This window comes from Corythoichthys intestinalis, unplaced genomic scaffold (assembly GCF_030265065.1).
Source record: "Corythoichthys intestinalis isolate RoL2023-P3 unplaced genomic scaffold, ASM3026506v1 HiC_scaffold_36, whole genome shotgun sequence".
Taxonomy (NCBI): domain Eukaryota; kingdom Metazoa; phylum Chordata; class Actinopteri; order Syngnathiformes; family Syngnathidae; genus Corythoichthys; species Corythoichthys intestinalis.
In genome coordinates this window covers 412,595-436,725 of record NW_026651605.1, presented here as the reverse complement: position 1 = coordinate 436,725, position 24,131 = coordinate 412,595, and the positions used below count along the sequence as shown (strand labels likewise).

General features: G+C 36.7%; 1 long non-coding RNA gene across 1 annotated transcript; it reads right to left on the bottom strand.

The window, feature by feature from the left end:
- Positions 1-17,448: 17,448 nt before the first annotated feature.
- On the bottom strand, positions 17,449-21,409 carry LOC130911351 (uncharacterized). Its single transcript, XR_009062028.1, has 3 exons — positions 21,126-21,409; positions 18,407-18,458; positions 17,449-18,094 (listed from the first exon to the last, which is right to left on the bottom strand). It is a non-coding gene; the product is annotated as an uncharacterized LOC130911351 (long non-coding RNA).
- Positions 21,410-24,131: the final 2,722 nt, after the last annotated feature.

The window sequence follows — 24,131 nt, the reverse complement described above, 5'->3', positions numbered from 1 at the left end:
GGCCGAGAAATGTAATTTTGATGTTCACTCCCAAACCGCTGCGCAGAAGTCAACCAAACTTCACCCAATAGTGTATTGTATCACAATCTAGTAGTTACATTTGAAAATTTTGTTCTAGGACATTTTGTTTGAACGCAATCATCAAACTTAATTAAAAAAGTCATTTAAGCCTTTTCACAGTGAGATCTATGCGATATGGCCGAGAAATGTAATTTTGATGTTAACTCTAAAACTGCTGCGCAGAAGTCAACCAAACTTCACCCATTAGTGTATTGTATCACAATCTAGTAGTTACATGTGGAAATTTGGTTATTGGACATTTGATTTGAGCGCAATCCTCAAACTTAGGTCAAAAAAGCCATTTAAGCCTTTTCACAGTGAGATCTATGCGATATGGCCGAGAAATGTAATTTTGATGTTAACTTTCAAACCGCTGCGCAGAAGTCAACCAAACTTCACCCATTAGTGTATTGTATCACAATCTAGTAGTTACATGTGGAAATTTGGTTCTAGGACATTTGATTTGAGCGTAATCCTCAAACTTAGGTCAAAAAAGCCATTTAAGCCTTTTCACAGTGAGATCTATGCGATATGGCCGAGAAATGTAATTTTGATGTTCACTCCCAAACCGCTGCGCAGAAGTCAACCAAACTTCACCCAATAGTGTATTGTATCACAATCTAGTAGTTACATTTGAAAATTTTGTTCTAGGACATTTTGTTTGAACGCAATCATCAAACTTAATTAAAAAAGTCATTTAAGCCTTTTCACAGTGAGATCTATGCGATATGGCCGAGAAATGTAATTTTGATGTTAACTCTAAAACTGCTGCGCAGAAGTCAACCAAACTTCACCCATTAGTGTATTGTATCACAATCTAGTAGTTACATGTGGAAATTTGGTTATTGGACATTTGATTTGAGCGCAATCCTCAAACTTAGGTCAAAAAAGCCATTTAAGCCTTTTCACAGTGAGATCTATGCGATATGGCCGAGAAATGTAATTTTGATGTTAACTTTCAAACCGCTGCGCAGAAGTCAACCAAACTTCACCCATGAGTGTATTGTATCACAATCTAGTAGTTACATGTGGAAATTTGGTTCTAGGACATTTGATTTGAGCGCAATCCTCAAACTTAGGTCAAAAAAGCCATTTAAGCCTTTTCACAGTGAGATCTATGCGATATGGCCGAGAAATGTAATTTTGATGTTAACTCCCAAACCGCTGCGCAGAAGTCAACCAAACTTCACCCAATAGTGTATTGTATCACATTCTAGTAGTTACATTTGAAAATTTCGTTCTAGGACATTTGGTTTGAGCGCAATTATTAAACTTAGGTCAAAAAAGCCATTTAAGCCTTTTCACAGTGAGATCTATGCGATATGGCCGAGAAATGTAATTTTGATGTTAACTCCCAAACCGCTGCGCAGAAGTCAACCAAACTTCACCCATTAGTGTATTGTATCACAATCTAGTAGTTACATGTGGAAATTTGGTTCTAGGACATTTGATTTGAGCGCAATCCTCAAACTTAGGTCAAAAAAGCCATTTAAGCCTTTTCACAGTGAGATCTATGCGATATGGCCGAGAAATGTAATTTTGATGTTAACTCCCAAACCGCTGCGCAGAAGTCAACCAAACTTCACCCAATAGTGTATTGTATCACAATCTAGTAGTTACATTTGAAAATTTTGTTCTAGGACATTTTGTTTGAGCGCAATCCTCAAACTTAGGTCAAAAAAGCCATTTAAGCCTTTTCACAGTGAGATCAATGCGATATGGCCGAGAAATGTAATTTTGATGTTAACTCCCAAACCGCTGCGCAGAAGTCAACCAAACTTCACCCAATAGTGTATTGTATCACATTCTAGTAGTTACATTTGAAAATTTTGTTCTAGGACATTTTGTTTGAACGCAATCATCAAACTTAATTAAAAAAGTCATTTAAGCCTTTTCACAGTGAGATCTATGCGATATGGCCGAGAAATGTAATTTTGATGTTAACTCCCAAACCGCTGCGCAGAAGTCAACCAAACTTCACCCAATAGTGTATTGTATCACATTCTAGTAGTTACATTTGAAAATTTTGTTCTAGGACATTTTGTTTGAGCGCAATCATCAAACTTAATTAAAAAAGTCATTTAAGCCTTTTCACAGTGAGATCTATGCGATATGGCCGAGAAATGTAATTTTGATGTTAACTCCCAAACCGCTGCGCAGAAGTCAACCAAACTTCACCCAATAGTGTATTGTATCACAATCTAGTAGTTACATTTGAAAATTTTGTTCTAGGACATTTTGTTTGAGCGCAATCCTCAAACTTAGGTCAAAAAAGCCATTTAAGCCTTTTCACAGTGAGATCTATGCGATATGGCCGAGAAATGTAATTTTGATGTTAACTCCCAAACCGCTGCGCAGAAGTCAACCAAACTTCACCCAATAGTGTATTGTATCACATTCTAGTAGTTACATTTGAAAATTTCGTTCTAGGACATTTGGTTTGAGCGCAATCATTAAACTTAGGTCAAAAAAGCCATTTAAGCCTTTTCACAGTGAGATCTATGCGATATGGCCGAGAAATGTAATTTTGATGTTAACTCCCAAACCGCTGCGCAGAAGTCAACTAAACTTCACCCAATAGTGTATTGTATCACATTCTAGTAGTTACATTTGAAAATTTCGTTCTAGGACATTTGGTTTGAGCGCAATCATTAAACTTAATTAAAAAAGTCATTTAAGCCTTTTCACAGTGAGATCTATGCGATATGGCCGAGAAATGTAATTTTGATGTTAACTCCCAAACCGCTGCGCAGAAGTCAACCAAACTTCACCCAATAGTGTATTGTATCACAATCTAGTAGTTACATTTGAAAATTTTGTTCTAGGACATTTTGTTTGAACGCAATCATCAAACTTAATTAAAAAAGTCATTTAAGCCTTTTCACAGTGAGATCTATGCGATATGGCCGAGAAATGTAATTTTGATGTTAACTCCCAAACCGCTGCGCAGAAGTCAACCAAACTTCACCCAATAGTGTATTGTATCACAATCTAGTAGTTACATGTGGAAATTTGGTTCTAGGACATTTGATTTGAGCGCAATCCTCAAACTTAGGTCAAAAAAGCCATTTAAGCCTTTTCACAGTGAGATCTATGCGATATGGCCGAGAAATGTAATTTTGATGTTAACTCCCAAACCGCTGCGCAGAAGTCAACCAAACTTCACCCATTAGTGTATTGTATCACAATCTAGTAGTTACATTTGAAAATTTTGTTCTAGGACATTTTGTTTGAACGCAATCATCAAACTTAATTAAAAAAGTCATTTAAGCCTTTTCACAGTGAGATCTATGCGATATGGCCGAGAAATGTAATTTTGATGTTAACTCTAAAACTGCTGCGCAGAAGTCAACCAAACTTCACCCATTAGTGTATTGTATCACAATCTAGTAGTTACATGTGGAAATTTGGTTATTGGACATTTGATTTGAGCGCAATCCTCAAACTTAGGTCAAAAAAGCCATTTAAGCCTTTTCACAGTGAGATCTATGCGATATGGCCGAGAAATGTAATTTTGATGTTAACTTTCAAACCGCTGCGCAGAAGTCAACCAAACTTCACCCAATAGTGTATTGTATCACAATCTAGTAATTACATTTGAAAATTTTGTTCTAGGACATTTTGTTTGAACGCAATCATCAAACTTAATTATAAAAGTCATTTAAGCCTTTTCACAGTGAGATCTATGCGATATGGCCGAGAAATGCAATTTTGATGTTAACTCCCAAACCGCTGCGCAGAAGTCAACCAAACTTCACCCAATAGTGTATTGTATCACAATCTAGTAGTTACATTTGAAAATTTTGTTCTAGGACATTTTGTTTGAGCGCAATCCTCAAACTTAGGTCAAAAAAGCCATTTAAGCCTTTTCACAGTGAGATCAATGCGATATGGCCGAGAAATGTAATTTTGATGTTAACTCCCAAACCGCTGCGCAGAAGTCAACCAAACTTCACCCAATAGTGTATTGTATCACAATCTAGTAGTTACATTTGAAAATTTTGTTCTAGGACATTTTTTTTTAACGCAATCATCAAACTTAATTTAAAAAAGTCATTTAAGCCTTTTCACAGTGAGATCTATGCGATATGGCCGAGAAATGTAATTTTGATGTTAACTCCCAAACCGCTGCGCAGAAGTCAACCAAACTTCACCCATTAGTGTATTGTATCACAATCTAGTAGTTACATGTGGAAATTTGGTTATAGGACATTTGATTTGAGCGCAATCCTCAAACTTAGGTCAAAAAAGCCATTTAAGCCTTTTCACAGTGAGATCTATGCGATATGGCCGAGAAATGTAATTTTGATGTTCACTCCCAAACCGCTGCGCAGAAGTCAACCAAACTTCACCCAATAGTGTATTGTATCACAATCTAGTAGTTACATTTGAAAATTTTGTTCTAGGACATTTTGTTTGAACGCAATCATCAAACTTAATTAAAAAAGTCATTTAAGCCTTTTCACAGTGAGATCTATGCGATATGGCCGAGAAATGTAATTTTGATGTTAACTCTAAAACTGCTGCGCAGAAGTCAACCAAACTTCACCCATTAGTGTATTGTATCACAATCTAGTAGTTACATGTGGAAATTTGGTTATTGGACATTTGATTTGAGCGCAATCCTCAAACTTAGGTCAAAAAAGCCATTTAAGCCTTTTCACAGTGAGATCTATGCGATATGGCCGAGAAATGTAATTTTGATGTTAACTTTCAAACCGCTGCGCAGAAGTCAACCAAACTTCACCCATTAGTGTATTGTATCACAATCTAGTAGTTACATTTGAAAATTTTGTTCTAGGACATTTTGTTTGAACGCAATCATCAAACTTAATTAAAAAAGTCATTTAAGCCTTTTCACAGTGAGATCTATGCGATATGGCCGAGAAATGTAATTTTGATGTTAACTCTAAAACTGCTGCGCAGAAGTCAACCAAACTTCACCCATTAGTGTATTGTATCACAATCTAGTAGTTACATGTGGAAATTTGGTTATTGGACATTTGATTTGAGCGCAATCCTCAAACTTAGGTCAAAAAAGCCATTTAAGCCTTTTCACAGTGAGATCTATGCGATATGGCCGAGAAATGTAATTTTGATGTTAACTTTCAAACCGCTGCGCAGAAGTCAACCAAACTTCACCCATTAGTGTATTGTATCACAATCTAGTAGTTACATGTGGAAATTTGGTTCTAGGACATTTGATTTGAGCGTAATCCTCAAACTTAGGTCAAAAAAGCCATTTAAGCCTTTTCACAGTGAGATCTATGCGATATGGCCGAGAAATGTAATTTTGATGTTCACTCCCAAACCGCTGCGCAGAAGTCAACCAAACTTCACCCAATAGTGTATTGTATCACAATCTAGTAGTTACATTTGAAAATTTTGTTCTAGGACATTTTGTTTGAACGCAATCATCAAACTTAATTAAAAAAGTCATTTAAGCCTTTTCACAGTGAGATCTATGCGATATGGCCGAGAAATGTAATTTTGATGTTAACTCTAAAACTGCTGCGCAGAAGTCAACCAAACTTCACCCATTAGTGTATTGTATCACAATCTAGTAGTTACATGTGGAAATTTGGTTATTGGACATTTGATTTGAGCGCAATCCTCAAACTTAGGTCAAAAAAGCCATTTAAGCCTTTTCACAGTGAGATCTATGCGATATGGCCGAGAAATGTAATTTTGATGTTAACTTTCAAACCGCTGCGCAGAAGTCAACCAAACTTCACCCATTAGTGTATTGTATCACAATCTAGTAGTTACATGTGGAAATTTGGTTCTAGGACATTTGATTTGAGCGCAATCCTCAAACTTAGGTCAAAAAAGCCATTTAAGCCTTTTCACAGTGAGATCTATGCGATATGGCCGAGAAATGTAATTTTGATGTTAACTCCCAAACCGCTGCGCAGAAGTCAACCAAACTTCACCCAATAGTGTATTGTATCACATTCTAGTAGTTACATTTGAAAATTTCGTTCTAGGACATTTGGTTTGAGCGCAATTATTAAACTTAGGTCAAAAAAGCCATTTAAGCCTTTTCACAGTGAGATCTATGCGATATGGCCGAGAAATGTAATTTTGATGTTAACTCCCAAACCGCTGCGCAGAAGTCAACCAAACTTCACCCATTAGTGTATTGTATCACAATCTAGTAGTTACATGTGGAAATTTGGTTCTAGGACATTTGATTTGAGCGCAATCCTCAAACTTAGGTCAAAAAAGCCATTTAAGCCTTTTCACAGTGAGATCTATGCGATATGGCCGAGAAATGTAATTTTGATGTTAACTCCCAAACCGCTGCGCAGAAGTCAACCAAACTTCACCCAATAGTGTATTGTATCACAATCTAGTAGTTACATTTGAAAATTTTGTTCTAGGACATTTTGTTTGAGCGCAATCCTCAAACTTAGGTCAAAAAAGCCATTTAAGCCTTTTCACAGTGAGATCAATGCGATATGGCCGAGAAATGTAATTTTGATGTTAACTCCCAAACCGCTGCGCAGAAGTCAACCAAACTTCACCCAATAGTGTATTGTATCACATTCTAGTAGTTACATTTGAAAATTTTGTTCTAGGACATTTTGTTTGAACGCAATCATCAAACTTAATTAAAAAAGTCATTTAAGCCTTTTCACAGTGAGATCTATGCGATATGGCCGAGAAATGTAATTTTGATGTTAACTCCCAAACCGCTGCGCAGAAGTCAACCAAACTTCACCCAATAGTGTATTGTATCACATTCTAGTAGTTACATTTGAAAATTTTGTTCTAGGACATTTTGTTTGAGCGCAATCATCAAACTTAATTAAAAAAGTCATTTAAGCCTTTTCACAGTGAGATCTATGCGATATGGCCGAGAAATGTAATTTTGATGTTAACTCCCAAACCGCTGCGCAGAAGTCAACCAAACTTCACCCAATAGTGTATTGTATCACAATCTAGTAGTTACATTTGAAAATTTTGTTCTAGGACATTTTGTTTGAGCGCAATCCTCAAACTTAGGTCAAAAAAGCCATTTAAGCCTTTTCACAGTGAGATCTATGCGATATGGCCGAGAAATGTAATTTTGATGTTAACTCCCAAACCGCTGCGCAGAAGTCAACCAAACTTCACCCAATAGTGTATTGTATCACATTCTAGTAGTTACATTTGAAAATTTCGTTCTAGGACATTTGGTTTGAGCGCAATCATTAAACTTAGGTCAAAAAAGCCATTTAAGCCTTTTCACAGTGAGATCTATGCGATATGGCCGAGAAATGTAATTTTGATGTTAACTCCCAAACCGCTGCGCAGAAGTCAACTAAACTTCACCCAATAGTGTATTGTATCACATTCTAGTAGTTACATTTGAAAATTTCGTTCTAGGACATTTGGTTTGAGCGCAATCATTAAACTTAATTAAAAAAGTCATTTAAGCCTTTTCACAGTGAGATCTATGCGATATGGCCGAGAAATGTAATTTTGATGTTAACTCCCAAACCGCTGCGCAGAAGTCAACCAAACTTCACCCAATAGTGTATTGTATCACAATCTAGTAGTTACATTTGAAAATTTTGTTCTAGGACATTTTGTTTGAACGCAATCATCAAACTTAATTAAAAAAGTCATTTAAGCCTTTTCACAGTGAGATCTATGCGATATGGCCGAGAAATGTAATTTTGATGTTAACTCCCAAACCGCTGCGCAGAAGTCAACCAAACTTCACCCAATAGTGTATTGTATCACAATCTAGTAGTTACATGTGGAAATTTGGTTCTAGGACATTTGATTTGAGCGCAATCCTCAAACTTAGGTCAAAAAAGCCATTTAAGCCTTTTCACAGTGAGATCTATGCGATATGGCCGAGAAATGTAATTTTGATGTTAACTCCCAAACCGCTGCGCAGAAGTCAACCAAACTTCACCCAATAGTGTATTGTATCACAATCTAGTAGTTACATTTGAAAATTTTGTTCTAGGACATTTTGTTTGAGCGCAATCCTCAAACTTAGGTCAAAAAAGCCATTTAAGCCTTTTCACAGTGAGATCAATGCGATATGGCCGAGAAATGTAATTTTGATGTTAACTCCCAAACCGCTGCGCAGAAGTCAACCAAACTTCACCCAATAGTGTATTGTATCACAATCTAGTAGTTACATTTGAAAATTTTGTTCTAGGACATTTTTTTTGAACGCAATCATCAAACTTAATTAAAAAAGTCATTTAAGCCTTTTCACAGTGAGATCTATGCGATATGGCCGAGAAATGTAATTTTGATGTTAACTCCCAAACCGCTGCGCAGAAGTCAACCAAACTTCACCCATTAGTGTATTGTATCACAATCTAGTAGTTACATGTGGAAATTTGGTTATAGGACATTTGATTTGAGCGCAATCCTCAAACTTAGGTCAAAAAAGCCATTTAAGCCTTTTCACAGTGAGATCTATGCGATATGGCCGAGAAATGTAATTTTGATGTTCACTCCCAAACCGCTGCGCAGAAGTCAACCAAACTTCACCCAATAGTGTATTGTATCACAATCTAGTAGTTACATTTGAAAATTTTGTTCTAGGACATTTTGTTTGAACGCAATCATCAAACTTAATTAAAAAAGTCATTTAAGCCTTTTCACAGTGAGATCTATGCGATATGGCCGAGAAATGTAATTTTGATGTTAACTCTAAAACTGCTGCGCAGAAGTCAACCAAACTTCACCCATTAGTGTATTGTATCACAATCTAGTAGTTACATGTGGAAATTTGGTTATTGGACATTTGATTTGAGCGCAATCCTCAAACTTAGGTCAAAAAAGCCATTTAAGCCTTTTCACAGTGAGATCTATGCGATATGGCCGAGAAATGTAATTTTGATGTTAACTTTCAAACCGCTGCGCAGAAGTCAACCAAACTTCACCCATTAGTGTATTGTATCACAATCTAGTAGTTACATTTGAAAATTTTGTTCTAGGACATTTTGTTTGAACGCAATCATCAAACTTAATTAAAAAAGTCATTTAAGCCTTTTCACAGTGAGATCTATGCGATATGGCCGAGAAATGTAATTTTGATGTTAACTCTAAAACTGCTGCGCAGAAGTCAACCAAACTTCACCCATTAGTGTATTGTATCACAATCTAGTAGTTACATGTGGAAATTTGGTTATTGGACATTTGATTTGAGCGCAATCCTCAAACTTAGGTCAAAAAAGCCATTTAAGCCTTTTCACAGTGAGATCTATGCGATATGGCCGAGAAATGTAATTTTGATGTTAACTCCCAAACCGCTGCGCAGAAGTCAACCAAACTTCACCCAATAGTTTATTGTATCACAATCTAGTAGTGACATTTGAAAATTTTGTTCTAGGACATTTTGTTTGAGCGCAATCCTCAAACTTAGGTAAAAAAAGCCATTTAAGCCTTTTCACAGTGAGATCTATGCGATATGGCCGAGAAATGTAATTTTGATGTTAACTCCCAAACCGCTGCGCAGAAGTCAACCAAACTTCACCCAATAGTGTATTGTATCACATTCTAGTAGTTACATTTGAAAATTTCGTTCTAGGACATTTGGTTTGAGCGCAATCATTAAACTTAGGTCAAAAAAGCCATTTAAGCCTTTTCACAGTGAGATCTATGCGATATGGCCGAGAAATGTAATTTTGATGTTAACTCCCAAACCGCTGCGCAGAAGTCAACTAAACTTCACCCAATAGTGTATTGTATCACATTCTAGTAGTTACATTTGAAAATTTCGTTCTAGGACATTTGGTTTGAGCGCAATCATTAAACTTAATTAAAAAAGTCATTTAAGCCTTTTCACAGTGAGATCTATGCGATATGGCCGAGAAATGTAATTTTGATGTTAACTCCCAAACCGCTGCGCAGAAGTCAACCAAACTTCACCCAATAGTGTATTGTATCACAATCTAGTAGTTACATTTGAAAATTTTGTTCTAGGACATTTTGTTTGAACGCAATCATCAAACTTAATTAAAAAAGTCATTTAAGCCTTTTCACAGTGAGATCTATGCGATATGGCCGAGAAATGTAATTTTGATGTTAACTCCTAAACCGCTGCGCAGAAGTCAACCAAACTTCACCCATTAGTGTATTGTATCACAATCTAGTAGTTACATGTGGAAATTTGGTTCTAGGACATTTGATTTGAGCGCAATCCTCAAACTTAGGTCAAAAAAGCCATTTAAGCCTTTTCACAGTGAGATCTATGCGATATGGCCGAGAAATGTAATTTTGATGTTAACTCCCAAACCGCTGCGCAGAAGTCAACCAAACTTCACCCAATAGTGTATTGTATCACAATCTAGTAGTTACATTTGAAAATTTTGTTCTAGGACATTTTGTTTGAGCGCAATCCTCAAACTTAGGTCAAAAAAGCCATTTAAGCCTTTTCACAGTGAGATCAATGCGATATGGCCGAGAAATGTAATTTTGATGTTAACTCCCAAACCGCTGCGCAGAAGTCAACCAAACTTCACCCAATAGTGTATTGTATCACATTCTAGTAGTTACATTTGAAAATTTCGTTCTAGGACATTTGATTTGAGCGCAATCCTCAAACTTAGGTCAAAAAAGCCATTTAAGCCTTTTCACAGTGAGATCTATGCGATATGGCCGAGAAATGTAATTTTGATGTTCACTCCCAAACCGCTGCGCAGAAGTCAACCAAACTTCACCCAATAGTGTATTGTATCACAATCTAGTAGTTACATTTGAAAATTTTGTTCTAGGACATTTTGTTTGAACGCAATCATCAAACTTAATTAAAAAAGTCATTTAAGCCTTTTCACAGTGAGATCTATGCGATATGGCCGAGAAATGTAATTTTGATGTTAACTCTAAAACTGCTGCGCAGAAGTCAACCAAACTTCACCCATTAGTGTATTGTATCACAATCTAGTAGTTACATGTGGAAATTTGGTTATTGGACATTTGATTTGAGCGCAATCCTCAAACTTAGGTCAAAAAAGCCATTTAAGCCTTTTCACAGTGAGATCTATGCGATATGGCCGAGAAATGTAATTTTGATGTTAACTTTCAAACCGCTGCGCAGAAGTCAACCAAACTTCACCCATTAGTGTATTGTATCACAATCTAGTAGTTACATGTGGAAATTTGGTTCTAGGACATTTGATTTGAGCGCAATCCTCAAACTTAGGTCAAAAAAGCCATTTAAGCCTTTTCACAGTGAGATCTATGCGATATGGCCGAGAAATGTAATTTTGATGTTAACTCCCAAACCGCTGCGCAGAAGTCAACCAAACTTCACCCAATAGTGTATTGTATCACATTCTAGTAGTTACATTTGAAAATTTCGTTCTAGGACATTTGGTTTGAGCGCAATTATTAAACTTAGGTCAAAAAAGCCATTTAAGCCTTTTCACAGTGAGATCTATGCGATATGGCCGAGAAATGTAATTTTGATGTTAACTCCCAAACCGCTGCGCAGAAGTCAACCAAACTTCACCCATTAGTGTATTGTATCACAATCTAGTAGTTACATGTGGAAATTTGGTTCTAGGACATTTGATTTGAGCGCAATCCTCAAACTTAGGTCAAAAAAGCCATTTAAGCCTTTTCACAGTGAGATCTATGCGATATGGCCGAGAAATGTAATTTTGATGTTAACTCCCAAACCGCTGCGCAGAAGTCAACCAAACTTCACCCAATAGTGTATTGTATCACAATCTAGTTTACATTTGAAAATTTTGTTCTAGGACATTTTGTTTGAGCGCAATCCTCAAACTTAGGTCAAAAAAGCCATTTAAGCCTTTTCACAGTGAGATCAATGCGATATGGCCGAGAAATGTAATTTTGATGTTAACTCCCAAACCGCTGCGCAGAAGTCAACCAAACTTCACCCAATAGTGTATTGTATCACATTCTAGTAGTTACATTTGAAAATTTTGTTCTAGGACATTTTGTTTGAACGCAATCATCAAACTTAATTAAAAAAGTCATTTAAGCCTTTTCACAGTGAGATCTATGCGATATGGCCGAGAAATGTAATTTTGATGTTAACTCCCAAACCGCTGCGCAGAAGTCAACCAAACTTCACCCAATAGTGTATTGTATCACATTCTAGTAGTTACATTTGAAAATTTTGTTCTAGGACATTTTGTTTGAGCGCAATCATCAAACTTAATTAAAAAAGTCATTTAAGCCTTTTCACAGTGAGATCTATGCGATATGGCCGAGAAATGTAATTTTGATGTTAACTCCCAAACCGCTGCGCAGAAGTCAACCAAACTTCACCCAATAGTGTATTGTATCACAATCTAGTAGTTACATTTGAAAATTTTGTTCTAGGACATTTTGTTTGAGCGCAATCCTCAAACTTAGGTCAAAAAAGCCATTTAAGCCTTTTCACAGTGAGATCTATGCGATATGGCCGAGAAATGTAATTTTGATGTTAACTCCCAAACCGCTGCGCAGAAGTCAACCAAACTTCACCCAATAGTGTATTGTATCACATTCTAGTAGTTACATTTGAAAATTTCGTTCTAGGACATTTGGTTTGAGCGCAATCATTAAACTTAGGTCAAAAAAGCCATTTAAGCCTTTTCACAGTGAGATCTATGCGATATGGCCGAGAAATGTAATTTTGATGTTAACTCCCAAACCGCTGCGCAGAAGTCAACTAAACTTCACCCATTAGTGTATTGTATCACATTCTAGTAGTTACATTTGAAAATTTCGTTCTAGGACATTTGGTTTGAGCGCAATCATTAAACTTAATTAAAAAAGTCATTTAAGCCTTTTCACAGTGAGATCTATGCGATATGGCCGAGAAATGTAATTTTGATGTTAACTCCCAAACCGCTGCGCAGAAGTCAACCAAACTTCACCCAATAGTGTATTGTATCACAATCTAGTAGTTACATTTGAAAATTTTGTTCTAGGACATTTTGTTTGAACGCAATCATCAAACTTAATTAAAAAAGTCATTTAAGCCTTTTCACAGTGAGATCTATGCGATATGGCCGAGAAATGTAATTTTGATGTTAACTCCCAAACCGCTGCGCAGAAGTCAACCAAACTTCACCCATTAGTGTATTGTATCACAATCTAGTAGTTACATGTGGAAATTTGGTTCTAGGACATTTGATTTGAGCGCAATCCTCAAACTTAGGTCAAAAAAGCCATTTAAGCCTTTTCACAGTGAGATCTATGCGATATGGCCGAGAAATGTAATTTTGATGTTAACTCCCAAACCGCTGCGCAGAAGTCAACCAAACTTCACCCAATAGTGTATTGTATCACAATCTAGTAGTTACATTTGAAAATTTTGTTCTAGGACATTTTGTTTGAGCGCAATCCTCAAACTTAGGTCAAAAAAGCCATTTAAGCCTTTTCACAGTGAGATCAATGCGATATGGCCGAGAAATGTAATTTTGATGTTAACTCCCAAACCGCTGCGCAGAAGTCAACCAAACTTCACCCAATAGTGTATTGTATCACAATCTAGTAGTTACATTTGAAAATTTTGTTCTAGGACATTTTTTTTGAACGCAATCATCAAACTTAATTAAAAAAGTCATTTAAGCCTTTTCACAGTGAGATCTATGCGATATGGCCGAGAAATGTAATTTTGATGTTAACTCCCAAACCGCTGCGCAGAAGTCAACCAAACTTCACCCATTAGTGTATTGTATCACAATCTAGTAGTTACATGTGGAAATTTGGTTATAGGACATTTGATTTGAGCGCAATCCTCAAACTTAGGTCAAAAAAGCCATTTAAGCCTTTTCACAGTGAGATCTATGCGATATGGCCGAGAAATGTAATTTTGATGTTCACTCCCAAACCGCTGCGCAGAAGTCAACCAAACTTCACCCAATAGTGTATTGTATCACAATCTAGTAGTTACATTTGAAAATTTTGTTCTAGGACATTTTGTTTGAACGCAATCATCAAACTTAATTAAAAAAGTCATTTAAGCCTTTTCACAGTGAGATCTATGCGATATGGCCGAGAAATGTAATTTTGATGTTAACTCTAAAACTGCTGCGCAGAAGTCAACCAAACTTCACCCATTAGTGTATTGTATCACAATCTAGTAGTTACATGTGGAAATTTGGTTATTGGACATTTGATTTGAGCGCAATCCTCAAACTTAGGTCAAAAAAGCCATTTAAGCCTTTTCACAGTGAGATCTATGCGATATGGCCGAGAAATGTAATTTTGATGTTAACTTTCAAACCGCTGCGCAGAAGTCAACCAAACTTCACCCATTAGTGTATTGTATCACAATCTAGTAGTTACATTTGAAAATTTTGTTCTAGGACATTTTGTTTGAACGCAATCATCAAACTTAATTAAAAAAGTCATTTAAGCCTTTTCACAGTGAGATCTATGCGATATGGCCGAGAAATGTAATTTTGATGTTAACTCTAAAACTGCTGCGCAGAAGTCAACCAAACTTCACCCATTAGTGTATTGTATCACAATCTAGTAGTTACATGTGGAAATTTGGTTATTGGACATTTGATTTGAGCGCAATCCTCAAACTTAGGTCAAAAAAGCCATTTAAGCCTTTTCACAGTGAGATCTATGCGATATGGCCGAGAAATGTAATTTTGATGTTAACTCCCAAACCGCTGCGCAGAAGTCAACCAAACTTCACCCATTAGTGTATTGTATCACAATCTAGTACACTGTAAAATGTTATAAGTTGACTTTACTAAAAAAAAATATGCAAACTTGCTGCCTTAAAAAATTTAATTTATGTTGACTTAGATGAATTAGATTTGATTAACTTAATTATTTTGAGTTGGCAGTACTCAAATTAACTTAAAAATTTTGGATTATAGTCATTTGTTTTTTGTGAGTTGGCAGTACTCAAATTAACTTAAAAAAATTGGATTACAGTCACTTGTTTATTTTGAGTTGGCAGTACTCAAACTAACTTAAATAACTGGATTACAGTAACTTGCTTATTTTGAGTGTACAATACTCAAATTAACTCAAATAGTTGGATTGTAGTAACTTTTTTTTTTTTGAGTGCAGTATTCAAGTGATAATTGTGTATTAATTATCTTTAGTTTTCCATTTCATCCATCATATTCAGGTCAACTTAATTTTCTTGACCTAAAAGAATTCCACAATAGAAATTACAACTGCACATACTAATTTTATTAAAAACACAATATCTAATAGTAATGACCCCCAAAACACAATAAATGGAGAACACTCATTGGATTAACTCAGTGGAATTAAAGTTAACTTTAAAATGCTCAAAAGTGCATTTAATGGGAGACACTGGCTCCTGGCAGGCTGAACAGTGTTTGGTTAATTCTCAGTATCAATGAACAATCAGTGGATTAATTATAAACCCACTTTTGCCAACATTTTGCACTTCATACAAAGTACAGTATAAGTACCTTAGATAACCTTTTGCGACAGAAATTACTGAATAATACCTGAACTGCATCAATGTTCACTCCTATCCTGTGATTTCCAAAGACTAACAGGAGAGATCCTATTTTCATAATTTCAGGACATTAACTTAGCATTGAAGACATGGCAACAAACTAGTTGCCCATTATTTTTATTTATTTATTTAATAGAGACAGTGCACATTGATGAACATCTAAAAAGATGTAAATATGCCAGATTGTAGCAAGTATATGCTAATTTACATCTGTAGTCCCTAAACAGGTGACACAAAGATACAAAAAGGAAAGAAATAACAAAAGATTACAATAAAACAACAATACAATACGTTACTAAGAACTTAAAAGTCAGTGATTGCAAGACTGATTTGCTTTCAACCACTGCTTGAGCTGAGTTTGAAAGTTCGTATTGTGGGACATTGCCTGATGGCCCATTACAACATGAGCTTGAGCTCTGGTAAAGATAACAGTTCTGATTTCGCCAACAATATTAGTAATCAAAACGAACTACAATCAACATTGCCCCATGGTTTAAACTGTGCAGCAGTGATAAAATAAATATAAAAATACAGAACTCTTTTTAAAACACACAACTCAGTTCAAATTCAAATTTCACTTTAACACCTAAAACAGTGAACAAGATACCTTGTTTTTTTCACATCACCAGAAGAGTACATGCAAAACGTGTACTGGAGTTATACACCTCAGAAACCTAAAATCTTACCAAGAATATGTGTCTTATTTTTATTCAAATTCTAATTTCATATTAAGCTCTATCGTCTAAAAAAAAAGTCTAATTTCTAGTCAAAAGTATGTCATTAGTATATATATATTTTTTTTCAATCGAAGAAAAAGTAACTTTAAAAAAATCAATTGTAGAAAAAAAGGTTTGAATGTGAAAAAATATTTGAGAGTCAGAAATTCACATTTCAACACTTTATTTTTCATTGAAACCGTTTTCTTTGATCGAAGCAATCCTTTTTGTGTTTGAGCCATATTATGGGTAGAGGACATTTGTGTCCAAATCATTCAATCCCAATAAAAGTTGCTTCAATCAAAAAAAACTATTTTTAATCAAAGAAAAAAAAATCTTTTGCAATTTTTTTTTAAAATTTAAATATATATATTTTTTATTGACGTGTCACTTTTTTTGAAAAGCAAAACGTTTTAAACGCCTTTTTTTTTTTTTTTCTGAAGTGGAAAAAGTTTTGAAGGCACTTTTTTTCGGTTCAATCATTTTGACACGAAGATACAACTTCAACGCTACTTCCGACATGTTTGAGTGGCAGGTGATTACGCCAATGGCATAAAAGCAGGCAGCAAGAATAATGGCCACCAGGGCTCCATCCAGCCATCGGACTCTGCTCGAGTCCAAGCCAAAAATAGGGCACCGGTAGGGGGGTGTGACATCGGCATCTCACCGGAGTGTCCGCGATGGTACGGTGCCCTGTCTCGGCACACTGGCGGACCCCGATATCACCCCCCCTCCCCGGCGCGGAGGCCGGCTGTTGAGTGGACGGCCCACGAGTGACACAACACTCATTCAAAGCTGAAGCGACGGGGCTCCCGAAGGGGGCTCCCGGCGTGGATGCCGGCGACTCGCCGGTAGTCCACTCGCTTACTGGGCAGGCTAGTGTCGGGCCACTCATCGGCCACTCACGTACCGGCGTGTCGCGACACTGCGGTTGGACCACGATTGCCAACCATCACGTCAGGGCAGCGGGTGAAGTTCCCTTTGTTGAATGACATTAAGCAGCAGCGCACCATACCATCGCAGGCACTCCGGTGAGATGCCGATTTCACACCCACGTACCGGTGCCCTATTTTCGGCTTGAACTCGAGCAGAGTCCGATGGCTCGATGGAGCTCTGGTGGCCATTATTCTTGCTGCATGCTTTTATGCCATTGGCGTAGTCACCTGCCACTCAAACATGTCGGAAGTAGCGTTGAAATCGTATCTTTGTGTCAAAATGATTAAATCGAAAAAAAAGTGCCTTCAAAAACTTTTTCCACTTTAAAAAAAAAAGTTTAAAACTTTATGCTTTGCAAAAAAAGTGACACGTCAATAAAAAAATATATATATTTCAAAAAATATAGATTTTCAAAAAAACATTTTAGCAAGAGGTTCTTTTTCTTTCATTAAAAATATTTTTTTTTGATTGAAGCAACTTTTATTGGGATTGAATGATTTAGACACAAATGTCCTACCCATACTATGGTTCAAACTCATTTCACATTTCTGCTTTTGTGTGCAGTGAAGGTAGAATAAACAGTGCTCTGAAAGTTACAGTCTTGATATATGCAAGTAACCATTTGCCACAGCTTAAGATGTCTTCGCAAATGGGTAAAGAAGTCTGCTTCTTAACAAGGCTCCACAAAGTTGCACAACTGACAGTCAAATGCAGTTTCTCCACTTTTGTCTGCATCTTTTTGAGAGTGCCATGTCGATAGGTGTACTTTGAGTGCATTAAAAGATTTAAATGTGCAGAGGCAGTCCTTATGAAGACATGGGGAGTAGGGATGTCCGAGTGTGGTATCCATGTTTTAAGCGGTAATGCTTAAGCAAGTAGCCTCTCTTTCCAGCAGAAAATGTGCAGTACTTACAAGTCCACTGCATTAGAGAATACTGCTCTGGTTGACCTGAAAAGACATAATAATTTCAGCATTGAGAACTTGTTTGAAAAAAAAGTTACATTTTTTCTTAACAGTTACAAATTAAAATGTCCAATTATTTTTAATCACAAATTAAAATCTGCAATGGCTTAGTTTAATATTCACAAACTGTGTAATGAGTTATTTTTAAATTAATGTAATTGATTATTTTTTTAACATTCAAATTGAGATGTACAATTAATTTCTTAATCCATCTGTAAAAACATTAATGCATGTTTGTTATCCCAACCCAACAAATAAAAATATTAAATAATTCATTGATCAGTGTATGAGACATACCTGTAATTGCAGAGACTGAGGTATGTGTGGACTTCTGACCATTTGCTTCAGCCTGATTGGGGGACGGTGAAAAAGAACACAAAATTAAGGCAACAATTTCAAAATATAGGCACATAAATGACCAACCTTCAACACACCAGGTTGTTATAGCATCGACTGTGATCTCTGCACTCTGAAATGTGATCTAGTCCTCCGATTTTTGCGATTAATGCATTTTAAAACAATTTCAAATTATCAGTGCAGTTTGATCAAACATGGAGGGGGAGCACTGCACATGAAGAAAAGCAAATGGAAGTGCAGATTAGAGCTGGGCGGTAAACCGAAAATTTACCGTCACCGAAATTCTTCACGATGACCGACGTAATTTTGACCATGTCGGTAAATTTGGTAAATTAATAAAACAAGAAAATAGTCTTTTCATCCCGTTTTGACTCTGTGTTGTTCGCCTATGTTCATTCCCCTTTAAGAAAGCAGTGAATGTACTCACGTAGGAAGTCACGTGATCATCAGGAAGCCAATCAAACAGAAGCCCGGCAAGCTAACGCTAGCAGCTAATGCTACAAGCAAAACGTGATGGAGTGTGGCTTAAGGGAGGTTCGCCAAACTTTCACTCGACATTTAATAGACTCTTGGTGGCATCCAGACGGGCTTTCGCCCGCTGTACCCCCTTGTTCTCACGATTTCCGGAGATGGTGCTTTCATTGCTTTCTACTGGTAGCCAGGCCACAGGCTAACGCTAGCGCCTAACGCTAGCGGCCGCTAGCGGCTAACGCTAAAAATAAACGTGAGGGAGTCGGATAGCGGCTCTAACCTTGTCAAAACGGCTGAACTTAATCAGTGGATTGTGCAAGGACTGCATCTAGCAATTACTATGTCGCGTTATTTTGTATCTGACTGTGTGTGATTTCTCTGATAGCTTTTGTGATGGTAAAGCATTCAGCATTAAGCACAATCCAACAGTGAAACTTGTAATATGACCGAGAAATGGCCCCAGCTATTTTTCTGTATGTGCTTAATTCTGTGTCATTATTGCTATCATAAAATCTTAAGTGTTTCATTTGCAGAAGATCAATATAGCTTTAATGTGTGTCTGTCTGTCTGTTTGGGGGTTCATGTATGCCTGCATTTATTAAAAAATGCACTTGGGGGGGGGGGGGGGGGCTGAAACCATAAAGTAAACACTTGTATTGAATAAATATGTCACAGCAGCCATTAACAATAAATTGTCTTTTTGAAGTGTACTCTTCAAGCTGCAAGTCATTTGTGTTACAATGACATGTTTGCACAGGCATATTGATTTTGACAATGTAGATTGTTCAAGCCATACACGCTGTTATAAATGCTCATACTTGATTTCTTATTGTTTACAATACATTATTATAAACCTAATGTCTAGACTGCATGTACAATTGTTAAATGTATCAAATTGAATGCTGGTAACTAAATCAACAAGAAACTGTTAATCTGTATTTCATGCATTGATTCAGATTTTCAAATTATACAACAGTCCGCTTGGGCGACTTTATCGTCATTTATCGTTATCGAGGTAAATCTGCTCCATTTATCGTGATACGTATTTAAGGCCATATCGCCCACCCCTAGTGCAGATGACAAACACTCTAAAGCAGGGGTCCCCAAACTTTTTCCTGTGAGGGCCACATGACTTTCCCTTCTCTGATGAGGGGCCGGGTCAGTTTGTAACAGAAACAGTGTGACGATTGCAGCAGTGCCTAAATGTAAAAATGTATTGTTTTTCAGAAAGCCACAATTAAATTACCCTTTCTGGATTCTTCACGCAACAAAATAAAATAAAAATAATAACATAATGTAATATGATATAATATCATATAATAATGAATAATAATAACACTATTAATTAAAGAGATAATAACCAAATAACCCTGTTTGGGTTCTTCACAGAAAAAAAGCCAGGAAATAGATAACACTATTTGGGGGGGGGGGGGGGGGGGGGGTTCAGGAGGCCGGACCAAATGTGGAGGCGGGCCGGATACGGCCCGCGGGCCGTAGTTTGGGGACCACTGCTCTAACGCAAGAACCGATTACGTTGGCGTACATAAAGTCTGAGTGTGCAGTTAGCTCTTACCTGAGCCGAAATAGACAGGCTGAAGCTGACTTAATTCTAGCACTAACTCTGTAAATAAATCACTTTATCGACATTTCTAACATTTTTACGTGAGAAAGTAGCCGTTTAGATCCACAACGAGGAAATTCGGCGCTACTCAAGCTGGCCGTAGTGACTAAGGCACTTCCTGTTATTTTCACAAAATAAAACACCCACTAACGATAGAATTACTGTTTTTATTTTGAAAACAGGAAGCGAACCTCCCCTCGGTCTAGCTAACTTAACCGCTCGGTAACACAGGAAGCGAACCTCCCCTCGGTCCAGCTAACTTAAAACCGCTTGGTAACTGTTTTAAATCGGTTTTAAAAACCTCTCCCACCGCCTAAAAAACGTTACGAGCCCCGTCTGTCAACTTAATCACCAAGAATTCAAAACGCCGGCATAAATGGTAGTCTACCATAAACTGTAGTCTACATTTGTTTCTGAAAATTATGAGGTTACTGTCACGGTCATATAGCATGCTTGCTAGCGGTGATATTTGATGTAATTGACACTTTTCCTCCCTGGCAGCACACAGGCTACTACACTACAACAAGACAAATAGACGGTTTACAAAAGAGTAAAATATTTACTTACCAAATCAGTGTGCTGAGGACAAATAAACCCACAATGGCGAAAACAAATGAGAAAGGTGTTGGAAAGAGCGCGAAAGTAGGCAGGGCAGATCTGCGCATGTCTGATAGAACGCGCAAAGGACACTGGGTACAATAAATTATTTTTTCTAATTTGACTTAACTGGGATATATCAAGTTAAGCAAGTTCTCCAACCCCAAATTACTACTTACTTATTTAAAAGTAGTGTTCACAACAGGTTGATGAAAACTGAGTTTAGTTCACTTATCAAATTTAATTAATTTGAATGTTAGCATTTACAGTGTAGTTACATGTGGAAATTTGGTTCTAGGACATTTGATTTGAGCGCAATCCTCAAACTTAGGTCAAAAAAGCCATTTAAGCCTTTTCACAGTGAGATCTATGCGATATGGCCGAGAAATGTAATTTTGATGTTCACTCCCAAACCGCTGCGCAGAAGTCAACCAAACTTCACCCAATAGTGTATTGTATCACAATCTAGTAGTTACATTTGAAAATTTTGTTCTAGGACATTTTGTTTGAGCGCAATCCTCAAACTTAGGTCAAAAAAGCCATTTAAGCCTTTTCACAGTGAGATCAATGCGATATGGCCGAGAAATGTAATTTTGATGTTAACTCCCAAACCGCTGCGCAGAAGTCAACCAAACTTCACCCAATAGTGTATTGTATCACATTCTAGTAGTTACATTTGAAAATTTTGTTCTAGGACATTTTGTTTGAACGCAATCATCAAACTTAATTAAAAAAGTCATTTAAGCCTTTTCACAGTGAGATCTATGCGATATGGCCGAGAAATGTAATTTTGATGTTAACTCCCAAACCGCTGCGCAGAAGTCAACCAAACTTCACCCAATAGTGTATTGTATCACATTCTAGTAGTTACATTTGAAAATTTTGTTCTAGGACATTTTGTTTGAGCGCAATCATCAAACTTAATTAAAAAAGTCATTTAAGCCTTTTCACAGTGAGATCTATGCGATATGGCCGAGAAATGTAATTTTGATGTTAACTCCCAAACCGCTGCGCAGAAGTCAACCAAACTTCACCCAATAGTGTATTGTATCACAATCTAGTAGTTACATTTGAAAATTTTGTTCTAGGACATTTTGTTTGAGCGCAATCCTCAAACTTAGGTCAAAAAAGCCATTTAAGCCTTTTCACAGTGAGATCTATGCGATATGGCCGAGAAATGTAATTTTGATGTTAACTCCCAAACCGCTGCGCAGAAGTCAACCAAACTTCACCCAATAGTGTATTGTATCACATTCTAGTAGTTACATTTGAAAATTTCGTTCTAGGACATTTGGTTTGAGCGCAATCATTAAACTTAGGTCAAAAAAGCCATTTAAGCCTTTTCACAGTGAGATCTATGCGATATGGCCGAGAAATGTAATTTTGATGTTAACTCCCAAACCGCTGCGCAGAAGTCAACTAAACTTCACCCAATAGTGTATTGTATCACATTCTAGTAGTTACATTTGAAAATTTCGTTCTAGGACATTTGGTTTGAGCGCAATCATTAAACTTAATTAAAAAAGTCATTTAAGCCTTTTCACAGTGAGATCTATGCGATATGGCCGAGAAATGTAATTTTGATGTTAACTCCCAAACCGCTGCGCAGAAGTCAACCAAACTTCACCCAATAGTGTATTGTATCACAATCTAGTAGTTACATTTGAAAATTTTGTTCTAGGACATTTTGTTTGAACGCAATCATCAAACTTAATTAAAAAAGTCATTTAAGCCTTTTCACAGTGAGATCTATGCGATATGGCCGAGAAATGTAATTTTGATGTTAACTCCCAAACCGCTGCGCAGAAGTCAACCAAACTTCACCCATTAGTGTATTGTATCACAATCTAGTAGTTACATGTGGAAATTTGGTTCTAGGACATTTGATTTGAGCGCAATCCTCAAACTTAGGTCAAAAAAGCCATTTAAGCCTTTTCACAGTGAGATCTATGCGATATGGCCGAGAAATGTAATTTTGATGTTAACTCCCAAACCGCTGCGCAGAAGTCAACCAAACTTCACCCAATAGTGTATTGTATCACAATCTAGTAGTTACATTTGAAAATTTTGTTCTAGGACATTTTGTTTGAGCGCAATCCTCAAACTTAGGTCAAAAAAGCCATTTAAGCCTTTTCACAGTGAGATCAATGCGATATGGCCGAGAAATGTAATTTTGATGTTAACTCCCAAACCGCTGCGCAGAAGTCAACCAAACTTCACCCAATAGTGTATTGTATCACAATCTAGTAGTTACATTTGAAAATTTTGTTCTAGGACATTTTTTTTGAACGCAATCATCAAACTTAATTAAAAAAGTCATTTAAGCCTTTTCACAGTGAGATCTATGCGATATGGCCGAGAAATGTAATTTTGATGTTAACTCCCAAACCGCTGCGCAGAAGTCAACCAAACTTCACCCATTAGTGTATTGTATCACAATCTAGTAGTTACATGTGGAAATTTGGTTATAGGACATTTGATTTGAGCGCAATCCTCAAACTTAGGTCAAAAAAGCCATTTAAGCCTTTTCACAGTGAGATCTATGCGATATGGCCGAGAAATGTAATTTTGATGTTCACTCCCAAACCGCTGCGCAGAAGTCAACCAAACTTCACCCAATAGTGTATTGTATCACAATCTAGTAGTTACATTTGAAAATTTTGTTCTAGGACATTTTGTTTGAACGCAATCATCAAACTTAATTAAAAAAGTCATTTAAGCCTTTTCACAGTGAGATCTATGCGATATGGCCGAGAAATGTAATTTTGATGTTAACTCTAAAACTGCTGCGCAGAAGTCAACCAAACTTCACCCATTAGTGTATTGTATCACAATCTAGTAGTTACATGTGGAAATTTGGTTATTGGACATTTGATTTGAGCGCAATCCTCAAACTTAGGTCAAAAAAGCCATTTAAGCCTTTTCACAGTGAGATCTATGCGATATGGCCGAGAAATGTAATTTTGATGTTAACTT